Below are 9,284 nucleotides of genomic sequence, written 5' to 3'. Positions count from 1 at the left end.
AATTTAATTCTGTAACTAAAAATATATATCTATAAAATTAGCAGTGTTGAAAAGTCTAAACAGATCAGTGTTCATAGTAGGCAATTGTTCACTGGTAAGTGAGAGCTATGGATAGCAACGGACATTTGATACTGGTCCATGGCAAGATTCCAAATTGTATCAATTCTAAGAAAACACTTTCAATAAATTTTGAGATAATGAATCATACGGACCACAAAAAATGTCCTTAGGTGACACCGATAATGAAGGACAGTCACTTTGACAGGCAATTCTTGCTCTTGCAGGTGTGCTCTCACAAGGCTGGGAAAGTCTTTATTTTTGGGGGTTTCCATGGTAATGTTGGCAGTCCTAAATGGAAACAAAAATATTTAAAAGGAGATGTTAAAAAAAAGCGTGATTCAAATGTGACTGAAGGTTGTATTTTCCAAGAGTAGAAAGCAGAAATGTTGTACATGGGTTTAAAAATTCTATCTAAATTAAATCCAAAGACAAATTCAGGCACATTTATACAAACCGCTGTGGGTTTAGCATCATAAAAAACACTTTAAGAAAGGCCTTTTAAGAATCAGCAAACACAAAGTGACTCCTTTCATGTTTTGTTTTCTGAAATAGACAGCTGTTTTTTCTACAACTGGAGTTTCCATACAATCAAAATAATCTGTGCAAGGGTGAAACTGGTTGCCACCAAAAGTACGTAAAACAAAAATCCAAGCAGGTTTCATTTATTTTAGAAATAACCTTTAATCATTTTGAATGCTTAAAATGAAACTTATACCGCCATCTTAAAAAGTCTGCAACACCAAAGAGAGATTTTTAAATTTACGGGTTTTTTCTCCTGAAAACGAAATCCTGTAAGAAACATTGCAGCAGGCCAGGTAGCTCCAGCGAGTGCTCCCTGCCATGCCTCACCGGCCTCCAGCAAAGGAGGGCGCAGGCCCCTGCCAGGCAGCCATCGTTACACCCCTCAGAGAAAGGGTCTAAACGGCCTCTGGAGCTACAACTGGGTTTGGTACAGTCCCCTCAAGAGCGAGAGCCAAAATGGCCGAGACAACGATGGAAATGTGAGGGCAGTCCTGCACTGCGTTAGCAAGCCCATGGCGGTGGCACAGATCCCCAGAGACCTCGGGAAAAGACGAGGGGAAGCCACCTCCTTTCTGCTCTCGCAATGGCCCAGGAAGAAGGCCTGAGGCTGGAAAACTTTGTGCGTGCCTTTCCCTTTGCTTGCTTGTGCTCCGAATAGAAGACAAGCAGTCGGACGGCCCAATGCTAAGGCAGTTTCAGGACCTGCTGGCAGTGCTATTTATACACCGTGGTTGAAAAATAGCACTTGAAAATGCCTCTGTTATAAAGTCCTGGTTGAAAAAAACCCCAACAATTCCGCATCTGTGAAAACTTCCAAAAATTGCTTTCCTCAGTGTAGAAGCCGGATATATATTTGTTGAATCAGGCTCTTAATTAGGTAGGATACAAAGGGCTTTCTCCCCCCACGATACTTCCTGCCCAACAACAGCGTCCCCCCGGCTTTCTGATAACCCTGCTAAAAGTTGATGTGGGGTTTTTTACTATTATTATTTATTCCCACAAAAATACTGTAGCAATCAGCAACTGATCCCCTTTCTTCCCCCCTCCCCCTTTTCATTTCAATTTTTTTTTTTTTAAGGCCAAATTTCTTCCTGCTTACTTGGGCTGGTCTTTTCATTAAAACAAGTTCTTCAAATGACCCCCAATCATTTGCCCTTCCTGTCCATTCTTGGTTATGCCAAAACTGTTAGTTCACAACAGGAAACCAATAGCTTGTGCTATCGGGAGACATTTCCTTCACAGCACAAAACGTCTGAATAATAATTTCAAGCAAGGCTTCACCCATTTCCTGTGAAAGGAGGGAATTTTGCCTATCCCGGTCCCTCAGAGCTCTTTGTTTCCATCCCTTCGTGACGTAATGCTTTCTGCATAGGGGAGATGGATCATTTTCCCTTAACAGCACTAAATTCAAATATCCTGTGTAAAGTGTTGATACTGCTCTTCAGCAGTGAAACATGTAACATTTACAAATAATAAAAAGTTATGCTCTAGTTTATACTTGTGGTGTCTCTTTCAAAAAATAAACTAAACTTCTAGTGTCTGGAAAATAGCTATAATGAAAACATGAAGGCTAAAGACAGTCTGGGTTATTACATATTTTACTTGCAGGCTTAGAGCTCTAACTACCGCGAATCCTCCCAGCCCACCTGGTATCAACTCTGGCTGAGCACCAGGATGCCCCAGACTGAAATGTCCGTTGTGGCACTGCATTTTACAGGAATACTGCAGATAGATAAACTGCCTCAGGCACTGACTCAACACATCAATTAAGCACATGCTTAACTTCATCCCTGTGCAGCAAAACAGTCACTTCAGAGTGACCGACTTTTTGAAGTGATACACTACATCAAAGCCTTCATATAATGGCAATGCTAAATTGTTAAAAAGGGAGTTATCAAGCAATGCACGTTAGCTCTTCAGTGCTGGAACATTTAGGATGCGTAAATTTAAGGAAAAAATGTGTTAAGCTATCCTTTATCCAAACAAAGTAGGCATAGAAATTGCTACGTATGAGCTACTTTTTTCCATTGAACCCTACTGTGGTGTTTCTTAACCTATTTTTGTTAAATGATGCAACCTGGAGTCAGGATATGTGTTTTATTTCATTTTCTATAGTTTTGGTTTGGGTTTTTTGTTTTGCTTTTGGGTTTTTTTTAACAAGCTTAATAAGGGCTTGTGAATATGATTTTTTTTAATCATTTGTTGCAGGAAGCAAGAAAGCTTAAAAGGAGAATTTGTCAAAGACTTTGAGGGCCTTAAAAATAGCTCTTGTCGCAATTGTTATTATAGTGCAGTCTTAATTACATCATTTGCTGTCACACAAAACCCATAATAAATCCCTCTCTCCATTATTCTGAAGACAATAAAATTTTTACTACATTTGTGTCCTCTGTTTGTCATTTGAAATGTTCGAGCCAACATGGAATACTACATCTCATACTCTAATTCACTTGTTCCAGTCAAGAGGCCCCCTTTTTCTTCCCTCCTTAAAGAGGCATCACATGCATTTCCTACTGTCTGCCTCCTCAGCTGGGATGCCACAGGTAGTGGGCACCTTCCTTCACACAGACTGGTCGTGTTTGTGTTAGCTAAATAAACCATTTTAACACCTCTCCACTAGGAGCTGTGTTTAAGAACAGCAGCTTTGTGTTTCGAGGTCTCTTGCTTGAAAGGCAGGAATGTGGTTTTCTTGCTGAAGGTCGACAGGACCTTTGCATTTCATGTTTTCCAGTCCATTTCCAGAAGTATGTCTGTCAGTTATGGACCCAAGCAGCAGAGTCTCTGCAACTAGGCAGATTTCATCCACCATCACAACCTTCAGTCCTCACTTTCCCCATCGGTGACTGTAAGATGTGAGACAATGTCAGTCTCTTTATATTTGTTTCAGAGGAACTGTAAAAATGAATTTTGTTTCACTTCAGCTGGGGCTGACGAGAGCGTTTCCCTCTCGGTGTCTTTCACAGATCAGAGAACTCTTTCTAAAGAAAAAAATAATTAAAATATCATTCAGTCCTTTTTCCAATTTCAACCTTAAACTGGGACATCTTGTTGAAAATCTCCTTTGAAGGTGATACCCCAAGGCTAATGTTGCATCTTGCTTTTCTTTTTTTTCCCTTCCCAATTTGGAATCCCCTTTCATCTGGGCATTTCAGTATGACTAAGTTACATTGAATTGTGTAACAAAACCCGAACTGGTTGTTCATTCAATGTTCTGTAAGGCCAGATCTGGATACCCTGACTTCATTCTGGCCATCTGTCTCCAAAGCGGAATAACAGGTGAGCTGGAGGATGTTCTGAGAAGAGCCGTACAAACAACTGATGCCCAGAGAAATAGGCTATGGTAAGACTGGACATGCTGAAAATGTCTAGTTGTGCCTAATGGCAAGAAAAGCTAATGACAGTGTTATGACAGTTATTCTGTTGGCTATTGGAGAAGTACAAATGCCAAGGTATAAACGTGCACACTTAAGAAAAAAAAAATCAGGCCAATCATCAGGGAAAGCTTCCTGTCAATCTCATGTTTTAATATCGCAGAAAGTTCTTTTCTAGGAACTGTGGGAACACAATGTCCTTTTCAGCTTGTAAAATTACATTTGCAAAGCACTCTGAAAAGGTCTGTGGGCAATACCACAAACTGGCAAGAAGTGACGTCTAAGTTCCCTTCTTCCTATTATTGACTTGTATAATACTGTATATACTTCAGTAAACTTCACTAAAAATCCCACAAGAATGGGATTTTGTGCATAGCATTTATATTTTGCTATGGAATAGATCACAGAACTCTCTCCATCTGTCAAAACATGCGAGTAAATCATGCTTAAACCTAATTCTCTAGTTGGTGAGCTGAGACTCAGAAAAATTAGGAAACTTGATGAAGGCCACGCAGGAATAAATGAGAAAGAAGAGACTAATGTAGCACAGTCTGTTAGCCATTACAGAGGCTGTAACTGCACGTACCAGCTTCTGTGACACATCACGCAGTGCTAGCGTGCAGATGGTTCTAGACTTCTCTATATTATACTTATCAAAGTAGGCAGAGAAGTGTAGTGTCCTCACTGCAGCAGCAGCAATGATGCTGATATGGCTGGAGGGGAAGGGAGGAGCGGTGGTGCAGAACAACCCTAATAGACCAGGCAATGCCAGTAGCTGGGAATGATCAAATGTCCCTGCTAAACTCAGAGGCACAAAAGGAGCTAATAGCTGACATTTTTAACACTGGAATTTTCAGGCAAGTAAAATCATAATTTTATCAGAATAGTGATATAAACATTGTATCATATATAACTCTTGGCTTCAAGTCCTGTTAGGCAACAGAACAGTCTTGGAAACTAGATACCTTTATAATTTATGCCCCTTAAATAGGTTAAATCCCTCTAACACCTTTCATGCCAACATTTCTTGTGTGTAGTGTTCAGGCTTTCATTATGTTTGACATTTTATTTCCACTATTGAATTGTCTTTTCCTTGTTTTGCTCATTCACAGTGCACACTGGCCAACCTACAAAAATGTAATTTGAATGTTTTAAACTAGACTAATATATTTTGACTGTATCCTCGCTGACACAGAGGACTGTAATGCAGCCAGCTGTTCATTGTTACTATGTTAAATAAAGTAAAACTCCCTTGTGATATTCTATATACTAACAAATGATGTAATGAAATTCTGGCCATGTGAAAATTCTATCATTATACCACCCAGCATCCCCCTGAGCAGTCAGAGGCCAAGTCACTTCCCTGAAAAGCCCCGTTAACACATCATCCTTACAGCTCAGAACTGTAATTGGTTTAACTTGACGTGCTGCTCATTTTCTGCGTCCTGCATGCTCCTGTAGTACAAGTGCACTTTTCTCTGTGCTGGTGGAAAGGTGTACAAGACAAAGACTGAAGACTTTGCTCCATTAATACGGCATATTTCTGTACACACAGGATGTGAAGAGCTGATTACAAGAAACATGATCTACAAGTGACAGGTGGGACTGCTCAGGTAGACAAAGACAGAAAAAGAGGGAGAGAAAGCCATGCACAGGGGGGGGGTGTGGGGGTGTGTATCCTCCAAAAGAACTTGGTGACGCCAATTTAACAAGTTTCTGCTCTCTTCCTTCCTCCATCCCCACCTGCATAGCTGTTGTACCACGTCAGTGATTCAGTTTCTAACACAAGCCCACACACAGTTGTAGGATCACAGCTAAAGAAAAGAGAAAGGCAGGGTGGGAGCGAGACCAAATGCAGACTGTTTAAGTCTATATCACCACTGAAACCAGCTTCTCATAGAGCTGTACCTGAAAGCGTGAAAAGAAAAGAAGCAGGGAGAGGAGTGAAGGAAAACGGTGGGTGAGCTTTACCTTAGACACTGACTACAAAAAGAAATTTTACCCTTGACTTAGGCAGTTATGGGTCACCTCTGTAACCTGCCCACATGCACCAGGGTGGCAAGAGGTACAACACAAATGGACTGGGGAAGGCTGGGAGATAAGAGCAAACATTGTTTTTACCAGGGAAATTTTCAGGCAAGAGAAACCAAATCAGAAATAGCAAATTTAAATTTAACTTTTAGATTTACAGATGGGTCCCCAGTTCTTCAAAGGAAAATTTACGTGTGTGGGCTACCACCCGGCCAGTCACATGCTGCATAGGGGACTTGGTTGTGGAACCGAGTCCCTTACATAAGCCAGTCAGCTATGGAAATAAGCACTGCAATGCAACTCTAGCTGAATTCAGAGGAAGAGGTACAAAAAATAGTCCTGTGAATTTTGTACTTCTATTAGATTTGAAACATTTATCTCTTGCCCTTTTTTAAAGCCTGTAGAACACACTATTGGTGGAGAGCAGATGCTGTCTGGAAAGTGGTAAGGTGAGAAGGAGAAAGTTCTGGGCTAATAGGGTACCCGAGGAGAAAAGAACTGAGAGCAGCCATTCCCAGTAAATGCTGGGGCTTCCAGGACAATCCTGCGTGATGCTGGGCTTTTGAGGCTTTCAGAATAGGACCTCTAGAGCAGGAACATGAGCATTGCACCATACCTGACTGTAGGATGTTAGTCTCTTTTATTGGAAACTGAGTTACTGGGAGATCCCCAACTCCTCCACTGCATGGCCGTAGTTCAGCACTGGTAGCAACTTCTGGTGGGAAGGATGTGAGCTTGTCTCCTGTCAAAATGAAAGGCAACAATTAGCTGAAGCATTTGCAGAAACTGAAGTTAGGAGAAATCCTAAGAATGCATGAGGACAGCAAAGCTTTGTGCTCCACAAAGCAGAACTGTTTGAGAGTTATCCCCATGTGCCTGAACAAGGCAGTAGGGCTGTGCAGCCCAGAGCATGGCCACACAGACATATCAGGCCATGATAATTAGTCTTATGCAAAGCACCACTGACACAGCTGTATTGCTTCTGGCTCTGGAGAAAGCTTGCTTGGAGCCAGAACAGGTATCTCTACTATGCAATGCAGACATACCTTAAGAGCCACTATAAATAGGTTAAAGCAGCCTGGATGCATCTGAGACACCTGAGATGATGTTTCTTTTCATGACTCACACAAGGCAGGCAGAAACAATAAGTCTGCAAACACCAGTCCCATGTAAGCTTCGCCCAATTAAGGCTTTCAGATGAGGCATAAACTCATATCTGAGTTTGAACCTTGCTATGTTGCAGTTTTGTCTGGTGTTTATCTGTTGTCCCCCAGAGGATTCACTGCAAAAATACCAGTGGGCTTTCCCTAGCAAGGATGGGGAGGAGGAAGAAGGCCATATGGCATTTCCCAAATGTGTTCATATCACATGCCTTTTGCATGTTTACATTTCTTGACCATGGTCTGAGCCCAACCTCAGGCTAACCTTGAACCTTGCAAACTAAATACAGCTCTGCTAGTGCAGCTGGAACAGGTGGGAGAGCCAGATAACACAGAAAGAGCTCAATCTACAGTGTCTTAAGAAAAGAAAGAAAAAAAAAATACTCCCCAAAATCTGTGCTGTTAAAGCTACCCTTCTTGCTACACTGACAACATTTTATTCTGGAAATGTCAGTGAAGTACGTTCGCCACCACATATCACGAAGCTGAATGCAAAAAACTTACAGGTTTATTGCCGAAATAGCGTGCAGGATGCTGACACCTTAAGGACAGAGACAGACTGCTGACTCACACGCCCTTGCTTCCAGCTGAGCGACAGCCTTGGGGAACTATGGAGCAGAAAAGTCATTATACGGATCTGCTCCTACTCATAATCTGCCTGGAGAAAACAAATAGATATTCCCTCCCTATACCCTGGATGGTGTCTGCTGCGAGCTGTGCGAAAGCTGTCCAACTCCCACAGAGCCACGTCTACGCTCGGGCTCCCAGGGGAGCTGCTGACCCAATTGTAGCACCTGGGGGAGCATGGTGCTACAATTCCCAGGAACAGATATGTGAAGCTGCGGACTGGGATCCAGGATCCGAGCCTTCGTGAAATAATTTTAGTTCTGCAAGATGGTTAGCAGTTTAAATGAATCGGCAAGAACCATTTTGCATGAAAGACCAATAAAAGAATTCTTATTTCTTAAGTATTAGCATGGCCTCTAAGATTGTCTAATCATAAAATACATGTTCTATATAATCTTTATTTTATTTTTTAATTCACTTAATTTTTAAACAAACAGAACTCCCCTCTCCGCTCCCCCTGGAAGATAGATAACATTTTATGAAGTATTTTGGCAGAAGACACAGATTACTGTATTTATTGCCAACATCATAATGAATTAAGTTAAAAGGGAAAAAATTAAAGCTATTAGAAAGAGGTCAAATTCCAGCCATTTCTCTACAATAAGGTTCAGTTTTGAAGTAATTTTTCAAAAGAGGTTTTACATTTACAAAATCTAATGAGGTTAATTTGAAACTGAATGAGCTAATCATTGGATTGATACCCTGGACGATGCAAATGTATTGCTTCCCTTAGCGTGATAATGTTTTTTATCATCTTTCTTCTGCTACCCTGTCAAACCATTTTCATTTCAGACTTCTTGTGCTGCTCCATTGTCTTAGCACCAGAAAAAACACCTCTGGAAGGATCAAAACAGTCTGAGTTGGTAAGGGTGGAAAATAGGATGGTGCCTGCTGAATATTACCTGTTCAGGATTGCTACGCCGAAGCTGGGACTCCTTCCAGAGAATTGACCATGAATTCTACCTCACCTAAATTTTGCACGTTTTGTTGGTGTTTGCGGTTTTTTTGTGGTTTTTGAGGTGCTGAGTTTGAATATTTCCAAAATTTACAGGTTTTGCCGTGTGGCTTTGAAGCACATATAAATTCTACAAGGCAGACAAAGTGAAAATAACGGCTTGCCTTCCACCTCTAGGCCACTGAGCGGAATCGTGCTACCTTGTAAGAGTTGTTCAGTGGCATACATGAGTGGTGCTCTCAGTTTCAATACATTTCCAGACTTACAGATGTTAACATCCAAACTCCTCGCCTGTGTAGCCCCACACAGCCACAGCCCTCTGGCAGGGCTTAAAAAGAGAGCGAGAATTGCGAGGGGCAGCAGCCCTAACACAGATGTTTACTATTCAATTAATTAACTCTTGCTTAGTGTTAATCACTTGCACATTCAACTCAGAGAGCAGAAACATACAGAGGATGACAATATAACAGAAAAAAAATCCACAAAAAAAATTTAATCCATTTCAATATTAATTGGGAGGGGGAAAAAAGGAAAATTTCAATCCCAAACCTGTGTCCT

The 9,284-nt window shown here is 41.3% G+C and overlaps 1 long non-coding RNA gene across 2 annotated transcripts; it reads right to left on the bottom strand.

The window, feature by feature from the left end:
• Nucleotides 1-249: 249 nt before the first annotated feature.
• LOC129210538 (uncharacterized) lies at nucleotides 250-7,763 on the bottom strand. Of its 2 annotated transcripts, none has more exons than XR_008578567.1 (3): nucleotides 7,649-7,763; nucleotides 6,601-6,726; nucleotides 250-348 (listed from the first exon to the last, which is right to left on the bottom strand). It is a non-coding gene; the product is annotated as an uncharacterized LOC129210538 (long non-coding RNA). The 2 variants fall into 2 exon arrangements; XR_008578566.1 differs by lacking the exon at nucleotides 7,649-7,763 and adding an exon at nucleotides 7,031-7,241.
• Between the last annotated feature and the right edge of the window lie 1,521 nt (nucleotides 7,764-9,284).

Source organism: Grus americana, chromosome 10 (genome assembly GCF_028858705.1).
Source record: "Grus americana isolate bGruAme1 chromosome 10, bGruAme1.mat, whole genome shotgun sequence".
Taxonomy (NCBI): Eukaryota; Metazoa; Chordata; class Aves; order Gruiformes; family Gruidae; genus Grus; species Grus americana.
The sequence above is the reverse complement of the archived record's forward strand: the minus strand, read 5'-3'. Positions and strand labels throughout refer to the sequence as shown.